The sequence below is a fragment of the Zalophus californianus genome, chromosome 9 (assembly GCF_009762305.2).
Source record: "Zalophus californianus isolate mZalCal1 chromosome 9, mZalCal1.pri.v2, whole genome shotgun sequence".
Classification (NCBI taxonomy): domain Eukaryota; kingdom Metazoa; phylum Chordata; class Mammalia; order Carnivora; family Otariidae; genus Zalophus; species Zalophus californianus.
In genome coordinates this window covers 8,499,472-8,512,330 of record NC_045603.1, presented here as the reverse complement: position 1 = coordinate 8,512,330, position 12,859 = coordinate 8,499,472, and the positions used below count along the sequence as shown (strand labels likewise).

Below are 12,859 nucleotides of genomic sequence, written 5' to 3'. Positions count from 1 at the left end.
ACCTAAGCGCCCCTCTATCCCGCATCCTTAACCGCTGGTCCAGCCCATATTGCCCTGAGCTCCTCGGGCTGCAAGGCAGACGAAGGCCAGTGGGTATCGCTGGGCTTCGAAAGACTTCTGTGCGACCCACCTCCCCCCAACGTCCGTCGGGGGACCGGGTCTCGGCTCGGAAAGGAGCCTCGTGCGTGCTGTCCGGGAGCGCGCAGACCCCAGCGCCGCCGCAGTCCACTGACCCGGGAGGACTACAGCCCCCAGCATTCTCAACGGCAACCCCCCCCCACCCCGCTCGGCCCGGCGCGCGTGCGCGGTGGCGCCACCGAGCGCTGACTGGGTCCGAGCGGTGGAGCCGCGAGCCGACCCGGCTTGGCCTTAAGGTGGTGGGGGCACTGGCGGCGGCCGGGCAGCTGGACGTCCCGCGCCGGGCAGGTGAGTGCGGAGGGAGAGGTCGGCGGAGGCTCGCTGGGTCTGTGGAGCCCGGCGCCCACACCTGCCCCTCAGGTGGGGTCGCGGGGGCGGCCATGGACCGACCGATTGACGGACGCACTGACGGGCAGACGAGGGGAGAAGCACCGCCCGCGGCCGGGAGATCGGCGGGGCCGGACCTCGCAGGTGCCCGCGTGGGCTGGGGCTCCGGCCGCGGGCGCCAGGCGCGGGCTCTGGCGGTGCGGGTGCGGGGCCTGCGGGGCGGCGGCGGGGCTCGGACCCGCGTGTCGCTGAGCCCCCGCGTCCCCGCCCGGAGCGGGGGCGGCCTCCTCGCGCGACCAGCGGGAGCGGGGGCCACCGGCGCCCGAGCCTCCGTGTCCTGGGGGCTCGAGCCAGAATACATACCTCCCCCTCAGCAGCTGCGAGCGGTTTTACAGAAACCGCACCTCAGGCGGGGGAGGGTGGGGGGACTGTTTTTCTTTTTCTTTTTCTCGGGCACATTTAAGCTGCGGGCTCTTCCTCAGGTTTAACTTGTGACTTGACGTTGAAGATTCAGGTGCGGAGTCAGAACACAGGCTCAGATTCGGGCCGAGACTCGCGGTAATGTGTGCATTTGAACATTGGGGAAACTGAGGAGGCATGTATTAGCCGAGGTCGCTCAGAGTGGTTAGGATTGGAATTCCGAAAATTATACTTAATGATCCAGGATGCTTTTTATACGGAGGAAGAAAAGATGTTTTAAAGTTTCTTTTCTGTGATGGGTGACTGGCGTAGTTTCCAGTCTTGTGCTGCACGTGAAATTTGTGGTGGGTTGCTGGCTTTTGGGGTTTTGGTGGGTTATTAGAAGTGTCCTGGGGGGCGCCTGGGTGGCTCAGTCGTTAAGCGTCTGCCTTCGGCTCAGGTCATGATTCCAGGGTCTTGGGATCGAGCCCCACGTAGGGCTCCCTGCTCCGTGGGGAGCCTGCTTCTCTCACTGGCTCTTTTTCTCTCAAAAATGGGGATGTACCTACCTTGTAGGGATGTTATCAAGATTGAGTGAAATCATGTGAAGAAATCTCGTGGGTATTCTACAGATGTTGGTACTGGCTCTCACTTCTTCCAGTCTGATGTTTAAATACTGAATAAAATATCTTGGCGCGGGCGCCTGGGTGGCTCAGTCGTTAAGCGTCTGCCTTCGGCTCAGGTCATGATCCCAGGGTCCTGGGATCGAGCCCCGCATCGGGCTCCCTGCTCCGCGGGGAGCCTGCTTCTCCCTCCCCCACTCCCTCTGCTTGTGTTCCCTCTCTCGCTGTGTCTCTCTCTGTCAAATAAATAAATAAAATCTTTAAACAAACAAAAAAAGTGTCCTGGAATATTCTTTACCTTTTTTCTTTCTTGGTAAACTCAAGTTCCTGATAAGACTCTGATTCGCAAAAACGGAATTTCCAATTTTGACTTGTTTACTTGTAGCTTTTATTTTATATATATATGTTTTTTGTTTATTTTAGAGAGAGCAGGCGGGGGGCAGGGAGAGGGAGAGAATCTGAAGCAAACTACGCCCTCAGCACAGAGCCCTATTTGGGGCTCATCCCCTGACCCCAAGATCACCACTTGAGCCAAAACCCAGTCACACGCTTAACCAACTGAGCCACCCAGGTGCCCTTACTTGTAGCTTTTAGTGATTATGTTTGTAATTAAGTTTGTAGATACATGGGGCGCTTGGGTGGCTCAGTCGTTAAGCGTCTGCCTTCGGCTCGGGTCATGATCCCAGGGTCCTGGGGTCGAGCCCCGCATCGGGCTCCCCGCTCGGCAGGAAGCCTGCTTCTCCCTCTCCCACTCCCCCTGCTTGTGTTCCCTCGCTGTGTCTCTCTCTGTCAAATAAATAAATAAAATTTAAAAAAAAAGTTAGTAGATACACATACATTTCTTACTTCTTTTCTTCCTCATCTTTTTTCCTTCCAGTTTTCTCTGAACTCTAATCAGTAATTATATCATCTTTGTTTTATATATTCATTTCTGTTCTCCATGACTAATTTGTAATCGATTCTAAATGGAAGTCAGTATCTCTCCTGTATTCCGATAGTCCTAGCTATATGTAGCTTTTCAGCACTAATTGTCACAGTAGCCTGGGCTTTAGTCTTCTTCCCTTTGTCTCTTTTTAAGCATGGAGATGTGTGATTCGGTTAGGAGGAGGGTGTGAGGTGTTTCTGTTGATCAGATATGGTAACAGATGAACATGATCAGAGCATTAACTTTAGTATATGTGCTGCTGAAGTGAGCACAAGAGCATTAACTTTAAAAGGCTGTGAACAAAAATTTTAATATAAAAAAAGCATACCTAATCTTGTGAATTTGGAAACTTGTCAGATGACAGAAAAGTTGGTGTACTGAAGTAGCACCTCACAGAAATGAATCTGACATGAAGGTGAAATATTGAGAAAGGAACTCAGGAGAGAACCATCTCTCTCTCCCTCTCTCTCTCCCTCTCTCTCTCCCTCTCTCTCTTTTTAAAGATTTTATTTATTTGAGAAAGAGGGAATCTGAAGCCGACTGTGCACTGAGTGCAGAGCCCCATGCGGGGCTTGATCCCACGACTGTAGGATCACAACCTGAGCCTAAGCCAAGAGCCGGACGCTCAACTGACTGATCCACCCAGGCGCCCTGAGAACCATCTCTTTTATCATAATACAGCCATCTTTTTGTGCCTGGGGTGGATGCTGGGAACACCTTGTTGGCTTCGGAAGTTAAACAATGTTCTGTGTGTTTGTGTTTTCGGTTTCTCTCTTCCTAGTTCTCATTGAGTTTTGGCAGGAGCCCAGGAATCTTGTACATTTGATGATTTAACATCAGTTTCATCTGCTTGTTCTCCAGATTCTCTATTTCCTCAGCTGGTGACATCAGTAATTTTCCATAATAGCCATTCATGAGCTCATCCAGACTGTCACAAAGAAGTGGAATAGCCCAGAGGTGGTACACACAGACGAAATAAGGATCCTGTTTCTTTGCCATCACATACTACATATAGACTGAGATAGGAAATCCGCATTGAAGCACGAGCCACGTAGGAGGGGTTAGAACACCGGAGTGCGGGCTTCTGCATACAGTAATAGTCATCGATACCATTTATTGGATTACTTCTGTTTGCCACATGCTGTCATTGTCACAGTGAGGTGTAGGTATTATCATTCTCATTTTATGTGTAGGTTGAAGTACAGATTTGCCCACAGACATAGTAAGTGACGGGGCCAGAATTCAAATTCAAGCCTGACTCTGCCATCCCTGTTCTTTCTACTGTGCGGTACTACCTTACCAACAAATAATATTCAGATTTTTCTCATTCTTAAAAAAATATAAAACTTTCCTGTGATCACATTTCTCCTTCAGACTACTTCCGTTTCCCTCCTTTTCCTTTCTTGACTTGTTCTTGAAGAACAAACACTATTCCCCTCTCTTTCTTTGACTCCTTAGTTCATTGCAATCTAGCTTCCACCCTCTATTCTGTTGAAATGTTCTCATGAGCTCCACTCAGCTATTTATTGACTATTTGCTGTACCATCTTTTAGACATATAGAGAGGCTAAGACATGGTTCTTGCCTTGAGGGAGTTTGGGGACTAATGAAGAAGAAAAAGAATTTCATTCTTGTCAGTATGACGTGTTAAACTGCTGACCCAGGAGTCTTTGCTGTTGGAAGTTGGGGGAAGAACACTTCACTGGGAAAGTGACACTGAACTGCCAACAGAGAGGAACCCTAAATTGTTGCAGACAGGGCTGTCAGGACTGCATGTTTCGGTGTTGACTTTTAGGAGAAGCCGTATCTCGCCAGTGGGAGATGATACAGTCAAAATATGGTGTAGGTTTTAGAGTTTAACAGACCTGGGAACTGAGCCTCAATTTCTTTTTTAAAATACGTGCTTACAATGTAAGCTCTATGAGAGTAGGGCCTTTATCTTTTCACCTCCTCACCTCTGTCTTCTAGAACAGTGGTAGGTGATCAATAAATATTTGATGAATGAATACCTCATAGGATATTGTATTCAGAACATGGTAGTTACTCTCAGTACCATAAGACTGAATGAAGCTTACTTTTGGTGGGTCATGAACTGATTTTGAAGACACTGTTGTTTGAATAGTATACATATGATCACCTCTCCTCCTTTTTGAACATTAGGTTCCTTGATGGTCATAATTCATAAATGAGGAGTGACATTTACCTTTTTTTGGTAGGCACAGTTAACTGGGTCTTCTAACATTATGCCTCTCTCACAGTTATAAACATATTTCTGCTTTTTCACAGTGTGATGCAGGTATTCTGTGTGTGTTTTTTTCCTCTGCTAATGTGAATTGTTTTAGGAAGTTAACTTCTTTGGAATCATTAAATAACTTTGTCCATAAGAATAACGTTAGAAATGAGATTAAGGGGTGCCTGGCTGGCTCAGTTTGTGGAGCATGCAACGCTTGATCTTGGGGTTATAAATTCAGGCCCCATGTTGGGTGTAGAGGTAACTTTAAAATCTTAAAAAAAAAAAAAAAAAAAGATTGAAAGCTCTAATCAGAAGGCTTACCTCTGGGAAGGGCCTGATCTCCAGTAGGGCTAAGAGAAGATTTTTTCTTAACAAAATGATAGGAGTATTCCTGGTCTTTTCTAGATAGCTGGTTAGGCTTCTAGTTAAAATTCTAAAGATATGTATCAGCAGTTCATTTCCCTCTTCTTGTGTTTGAGTTTCATTTGTAAATATCCTTAATTTGTGTGACTTGACTTTAGGGTTAAAGTCCAAATACCACTTTTTTTTTTTTTTTTTCCCACTTTCAAGTCTGTGGAGTATAGTAATTAAGAATACCTACGATGAAGTTCAAATTCTGCTCTACCACTTTAAACTTTGAAAACTTGGGGCGCCTGGGTGGCTCAGTCGTTAAGCGTCTGCCTTCGGCTCAGGTCATGATCCCAGGGTCCTGGGATCGAGCCCCGCATCGGGCTCCCTGCTCCGCGGGGAGCCTGCTTCTCCCTCTCCCACTCCCCCTGCTTGTGTTCCCTCTCTCGCTGTGTCTCTCTCTGTCAAATAAATAAATAAAATCTGAAAAAATAAATAAATAACTTTGAAAACTTAATTCAAGTGCTATAACTTCCCAGTGCCTCATTTTGCTCATTTGTAAAATTGGGATAACTACCACTACTACCACCGGTCACAGTATTACTAATATTTTGGGTGTTTACTATGTACTAGGCATAGGTCTAAGAATTGTACTTGTATTACCTCAGTCTTCACAATCACTCCGTATATTATTAGAATTACCCCCACTTAAGGTGAGGAAACAGTCACAGACATGCTAAGTAATTTGTTCCAGGTCGCACAAATAAGTGATGGGAGTGAGGATTTGAACCTGGGTAGTCAGACTCCAGAGTTTGTGCTCCTAACCTTCTACTTCATAGGGTGGTTTTGAAGATTACCTAAAATAATCTATGTATGCGACAGGTGGTCAGTAAGTGTTGGCTACTATAGGTAGCTTTGAGTTTATAAAGCTTTTCACATACATTTTCTTTGGTTGCCACAAGTACAACAAACTATTGTTGTGACTGTCACTGTCTTACAGAGAGGAACTGAGGCAGAGTTTGGTAACTTGCCCAAGGTTCATACAGCAAGTGTGGGGTGGAATACCTTGGCTTTGCTCCTCCTCCCTACTGATTCTTATGTTGGATTTGAGGCATCACATTTTGAAAGAGTTTAGTGTACATAAGTTGTTTTGGCCGGCTCAGCCTCCAGTCTAGGTTTTTCTGGAAATAGCAACTCCGTTTTGCTTTGAGGACAGTCCATCCCTGACCGAGTTAAGTGGTGGGCACATGACCAGGTTAGGCCAATAGATGTGTTCCTCCTTTAATTTGAATCTTAGGTTGAATGACACGGTGACAAACCTCCTTCATCACAACCATGGATTAATTCCTAATATGTGGATATTGGAGCTGCTTTGTGTTTGTTTCCAAAGACCTGATTCTTTTCTTTTTTTAAGATTTTATTTATTTATTTGACAGAGACACAGCAAGAGAGGGGACACAAGCAGGGGGAGTGGGAGAGGGAGAAGCAGGCTTCCCGCTGAGCGGGGAGCCCGATGTGGGGCTTGATCCCAGGGCCCTGGGACCATGACCTGAGCCAAAGGCAGATGCTTAACGTCTGAGCCACCCAGGCGCCCCTCAAAGACCTGATTCTTTAGCTTTTCCTCAGTTCTGTGCCCTACCTTGTATCTTTCCAATAAATCCTGTATTACATAATATAAGTTACCCAAAGTCAGTTTTTCTGGCTGGCATTTGAGACTCCCTTAACTTACTGTTACATGACATAAGGCCATGTCACTTAGAAAAGAGTTAAAACAACTGGTTAACTTTAACCTGAAGAGAAGAGAAATATGAGAGAAGACTTGAAGGTTTTCATCTTCAGACATCTGAAGCATGTAGTGTACAGAGCGTCCCTAATAAGAATAAAGAGTAGATGTTACTAGAAAACAGATTTCTGTGCTAATTAAAGTCTAAAAGCAGAGATGTTCAAGGATGGATAGGCTATCTTGGTCTGTGGAGGTAGATAAATACGCTAAAATTGTTCACGCCAGGGTGCCTGGCTGGCTTTGTCAGTAGAGCATGGTCTGACCTTTGATCTTGGGGTGGTGAGTTTAAGCCCCACATTGGGTGTAGAGCTTACTTTAAATAAATGAATAAGTAAATAAATAAATAAAAAATAGTTCAAGCCAAGACAAGATGGTCCCTTGGGAAGAGTAGGGTGGGTTTAATAATCTAATGGTTAGTTGTACTAAATGACCTATAAAGTTCCCTTCAATCCTGAAATCTGTGTCTCCACACTCGGACCTAGAGATGAGTCTAGAATAAATCATTCTTGCCTTTCCCTCCTCTGCCAGCTTGGTGTCCTCTGTTCCTGCCTCACTACAGCTATCTGTTGCTCTTTGCTCTGCCCCCAGATCTCTGCTTCCCTCAGCCTCTCACTTTCTTCAGGTCTTGACTCAGATTTCATTGAGCCTTCCCTGAAACTCTCATTTATTATTTTTTTAAAAGATTTTATTTATTTGAGAGAGAGTGAGCGAGAGAGAGAGAGACACACAGAGGGAGAAGGAGCAAGGGGAGGGGCAGAGGGAAAGGGAGAAGCAGACTCCCCTCTGAGCAGGGAGCCCAGCGTGGGGCTTGATCCGGGGACTCCGGGATCATGACCTGAGCTGAAGGCAGACGCTTAACTGACTGAGCCCCCCAGGCGCCCTGACCCCCTCATTTAAAATAGCCACTTCCTGAAACTGCCTATCCCTTTTCCTGTTTCATTTTACTCTGTAGCACTAATCATCACCTGGCATACAATATAGCATCTTGATTATTTTTTGAATTACTTGTTTCCCCTCTAGAATGCCAGATTCTAGGGGAAAAAAGGGATTTTTATCTGTTTTGAGCACTGTTGTATCCTTACCACTTTAGAACAGTGCCTGGCACATAGTAGGCACTCAGTAAATGTATGTTGAATGAGTGACTATTTCCTCAACACAAAATCACCATTGGGTCTACTTTGTGTCCTGGGAACACAGCTCATTCTGTGAACTTTGGATCTTTTTCAGTTGCTTTTACTTACTCTCTGGTGCCTTTTTCTCTTTGGATCACAGCACTTTAGGACTGGAAGTATGAGATCATCCCCTTCATAAGGACTAGAGATCCCAATATCATACAGCTCATTAATGACAGAAATGGGGGGAGGGTGGTGATTGACAGTTAATCTCGTTGTCAAACTGTAGTTCCTCTAAATCTTGCTTAGGTCAGGCCCTTATAGTGCCTAGTGCAATGTATACGTATCCCTCAATGAATTAAGTCAATAAATAATTATCTGTCTCCTTTATGAAGGCTTTTCCATATCAACCTGTAGTTATCTCTTTATTTCTTTGAACTTTGATTAATATTTGTGGTTTATTCTCTTATTTTTAACTGGCCTTGTGTTTGTCATTTCATGTGTGTATATTTGCCTGGTCAATGGAATTGTAATCCCATGGACAGAGACCAGATATATCCACTACAAAAACCAGTCCTGGGAGGAGGTATAATAGGGAAACACTGTGCAGTAGAATTCTCTGTGATGATGGAAATGTTTTGTGTGATTGTTAACATTTTCTTTATGCGGTATGTGCGTGAGTGAGAAAGAGAGATTAATCACACGAGTGGGAGGGGCAGAGAGAGAGGAAGAGAGAATCTCAGGCAGACTCCACACTCAGCACAGAGCCCGAAGTGGGGCTTGATCTCATGACCCCAAAATCATGACCTGAGCCAAAACCAAGAGTCAGACACTCAACCAACTGCACCACCTAGGCAGCCCTACTTATTTTTTATAATCTCTGCACCCAACTTGGGGCTCAAACTCATGACCCCAAGATCAGGCATCACATGCTCCTCCAACTGAGCCAGCCAGGTGCCTCTTTATTTATTATTTATTTATTTATTTATTTATTTATTCATTTATTTATTTATTCATTTGTTAAGTGTGAATTTTCCAACTTTTCCACAATGAGTATCTATGACTTTTATAACCAGAAAATATATTAGTGGATTTGTGTGAGTGGTTTTTTTTTGGTGTGTTTGGTTTATTTTTGTTTTGAGATTCAAGAATAGGTAGAAAATGCTATAGGCAAATAAACAGGATGGTAAAGTTCGGAAGTGAGTTTAACTAAATGTGTATTGCAGAGTGCAAATGTATTTTTATGAGGTATGTATATTTAAAAGTTGCTTCAATTTTTATTTTTATAAATTATATTTTCTTTTCACATGGATTCACATAATACAAGCACATTATATTCATCCATATTGAGAAGAACCAAGTGCTTGGGGAAAAGTTACAGGAAAATTTTACTAATCTATATAAACCATTGGGAAAAGCATAAGTATTTTAATAATAACAAGATACTGCATTTAGGAACTGGAAAGTGCAAACTAAAATATTAATTATACAAAATTTAAGAGGTGAATCTAGAAGCTTACTGAGAACAAAAAAAATTCCAAATTATTTTGATAAAATAAGCAATTAAGATCTAATGAAGGGACCTGGCGTTTATAGATTTACTTGGCCACTGTGGCCAGAAAGACCAACAAATGCGTGAGGCATTGTTCAGAAATGTTTTGGAAACAAAACAGAAAATATTATTCCATCCTTTATTTTAAACTGAGATGGTTCTGAGTACTTTGTACTTTTCTGGTAGAATATAGATTCCTTTAGTTTCTAGAAGGACAAGTAATAAACACAAGAGCCCTTATCACTACCTAGCATTATGTATAAATTACTGTGTAATTTATTAAATAACAATAATTGTTATTTGACATTATGGATTCATTTGGCTGTCTCTCTACCCTGACTAGGCTAAAAACTTCACAAGGCAGGGATTTTGTTTTGTTCACTGTTCTCTTCCAGAGTCTAACATGGGGTCTGACCCAGAGTAAGCGCTCATTATGTTAAATGAAAGAATGATGCCTGCTATGTGAGGTTACAGTAAAAAGATGAGGTCTTGTCAGTTTGAAAAAGGGAGGAGGAAACTGGAATTTACAGTGGCATTGTATCAATAATAGCTGGATGTATTACCAGTTCTTTAGTGTATCTCTTGCTCTGTAACAGTCACCCCAGAACTTAGTGGCTCAAAACAACAGTCTGGGTTTTTTTTGTTTTTTTTTTTTAAGATTTTATTTATTTATTTGAGAGAGAGAGCATGAGCCCGGGAGGGGTGGGGTGGGAGGAGAGTGGAGGGGAGGAGCAGAGGGAGAGGGACAGGCAGACTCCCCAGTGAACAGGGAGCCTGTCGCAGGACTCAGTCCCAGGACTGTGGGATCATGACCTGAGCCAAAGGCAGATAACGGACTGAGCCACCCAGGCGCCCCGATCTTTTTTTTCTTAAGATTTTATTTTTAAAAAAAATTTTTTTTAAAGATTTCCTTTATTTATTTGACAGAGAGAGAGAGACAGCAAGAGAGGGAACACAAACGGGGGAGTGGGAGAGGGAGAAGCAGGCTTCCCACCAAACAGGGAGCCTGATGCGGGGCTAGATCCCAGGATCCTGGGATCATGACCTGAGCTGAAAGGCAGACACTTAACGGCTGAGCCACCAGGTGCCCCAGGATTTTATTTTTAAGTAATCTTAAAACTGGCTCAGTTGACAGCGTGATACTCTTGATCTCAGAGTCGTGAGTTCGAGTCCCACATTGGGCGTAGAGCCTACTTTAAAAAAAAAACAACAAACATGTGAGATAGGTTATATTGTTGTGGCCCATCTTTGGAAAATATTTTCTCTACGCTAAGTATGTGTAACTGTGCTAGGGGTTCTAAGTACTTTCTCAGTACTTTAATCTGTAGGCACTATACTGTAATTTACTTGATAGGGAAACTGAGGCTATGAGAGATTAAATATTTTACCCAGAGGCCACACAGCAGAACAAGTTGTCAAACCTAGGACTTCTTGCTCCCACTGTACCATGTATATATAAAGTGAACATAGATTTCTTCACCAAATCCAAAAATACTAAGGAAGGTGTATTCCTGTCACTTGGCAAACATATATTGAATCCCTACTAAGTACTAAATGCTACAGAGGATTCAGGCTTTAAGGAGGCTTCCAGGTTATTAGAGTTAAGGTAGACACAACTAGTTAAAAATGAGAGAAATGTAAGTATGCGGCATTAGATAGGTACAAGTAAATGTTCAGAGGACTACAGAAAGCTTCACAGGAGTGGCATTTGAGCTGAGCACTGAAAGATGGATAGAATCAGGACATTCAGAAATGGAGGTGGCCTTTGAAGCAGGAAATAATATGAATAAAGATCTGGAGACATGTTGAGATAGCAGTGAGTGGTCCAGGTGGCTGAAGCATAGGGTACGTGCAGAGAAAATAGGAGCTGACTCAGAAGGTAGATTGGGGGCCACTGAAGATGATGAGGGAACCCTGTAATTAGAGCTGTGCTTCAGCAAGAGATTAATCCAGTGTTTATTTAACATGAATGGAAAGAGTCTGGAGGCACAGAAACCTGTCAGGAGATTTACCATAGCCCAGAAAAGTGTCAGTGAGGGTCTGGATTAAGGCAGTGGAGATAGAGATGCTTAGAGATACTTTAAACATAAAATCAATAGACTTTGCAACTGATTCAGTGTGAAAATAAGACAAAAGTAAGAGCCAGAAATTCCCCTAAAAGCTTAGAATCTGAGAGTCTTCGGAGAAGAAATAGGAAAATCAAAAAGAATCATCTGGGATAGAATAAAAATAGATTCATTTGAGAAAAACAGGTTTCGAGTGTGTAATGGATTAAGTCAAAGCCGTCCAGCAGGAAGTTGGAAATCTCAGGAGTGTTGCCATGGCTAGAGGTGGAGATTTGCGGCATATCTGTATAGCAGTGATAGCAAAGTCCCCCTTAGGAACAGGAACGGATTCCCGAGTAGGAATCCATTAGGAGTGGATTGAGAAAGAGAAGCCTGATTTGGGGAATGTCTTTTCTGAGGGTCAGGGGGAAGAAGAGGAGTCAGCAAAGAAGCAGTTAAGTAGAGAAGGAAAACCAGTGCGGTTCGTGCTCTCAGAGTCAGAACAGTTGCCAGAAACCCAGGTGAGTCAGCAGTCAGATGCCTCGGGGAGTTTAAGGAAATGAAGCCAAAGGAAGAGGCTTCCATGTGTGACAAGGAGACCACTGGAGACTTCAGAAAGTCTGGGTGCAAAGGGAGGAAGCTAGGCAGGAAAAGCCTAAGGAGCAGGTTGACTGAGGAGGCGTGGTTGCAGGGTTCGACTCTGCCTTTGATAACGTGGCAGGGTGGCAGAGCAGGCAGAGCCAACAGGTAGGTTTGAGTGGGTCCACGTTGCTTTGTTTGGGTTTGTTGTAATTAACTATGCGGGCGATCTGAGCGTGGGCGCTGCGCTTGAAGCCAGCAGAGAGGAAGCTGGAGATGCAGTCTGGGAAACGGTGGAAGGTTATTATGGGTGGAGGACTTAGCCTGCGAAGGAAGGAAGACTACTACTTCCTCTGAGAGGAAGGTGGAAAGAGAAAATTGTGAATTATGGGGCAGTTTGGATTTTTTTTTAGATTTTATTTATTTATTTGAGACAGACAGGGAACACAAGCAGGGGGAGTGGGAGAGGGAGAAGCAGGCTTCCCGCCGAGCAGGGAGCCCAATGTAGGGCTCGTTCCCAGGACCTTGGGATCATGACCCAAGCCAAAGGCAGACATTTAACAACTGAGCCACCCAGGCGCCTCGATGGGACAGTTTTGACAGGAGGAGGAGGAAGTGGAGGAAACCTAAGCCAAATGACCTCGGCTTCATCAAGGTGGAAAGCAGGTCATCAGGTGGGAGGGAGTAAGTGGCAGCAGAAAACAGATGGGGGGTCTGAAGAAATAGGGGGAAAGCTTGAATGTAGCACTGAAGGAAACATGATAGAAAGTCATTTAGAGAAGAATGAAAGTCCAGC

The 12,859-nt window shown here is 44.3% G+C and overlaps 1 protein-coding gene across 6 annotated transcripts in view; it reads left to right on the top strand.

The window, feature by feature from the left end:
• The first annotated feature begins 287 nt into the window (after positions 1-287).
• SGSM3 (small G protein signaling modulator 3) overlaps positions 288-12,859 on the top strand; it is a 46,416-nt gene continuing 33,844 nt past the window's right edge. For 2 of the 6 annotated variants that reach the window (XM_027592273.2, XM_027592268.2), the window contains exon 1: positions 288-426. The gene's annotated coding sequence lies outside the window, so the exon portion shown is untranslated. Of the gene's footprint in view, positions 427-880; positions 1,024-11,890; positions 12,006-12,093; positions 12,232-12,859 lie in introns of those variants that run through there. The other 4 variants (XM_027592272.2, XM_027592270.2, XM_027592271.2 and 1 more) reach the window with 4 other exon arrangements.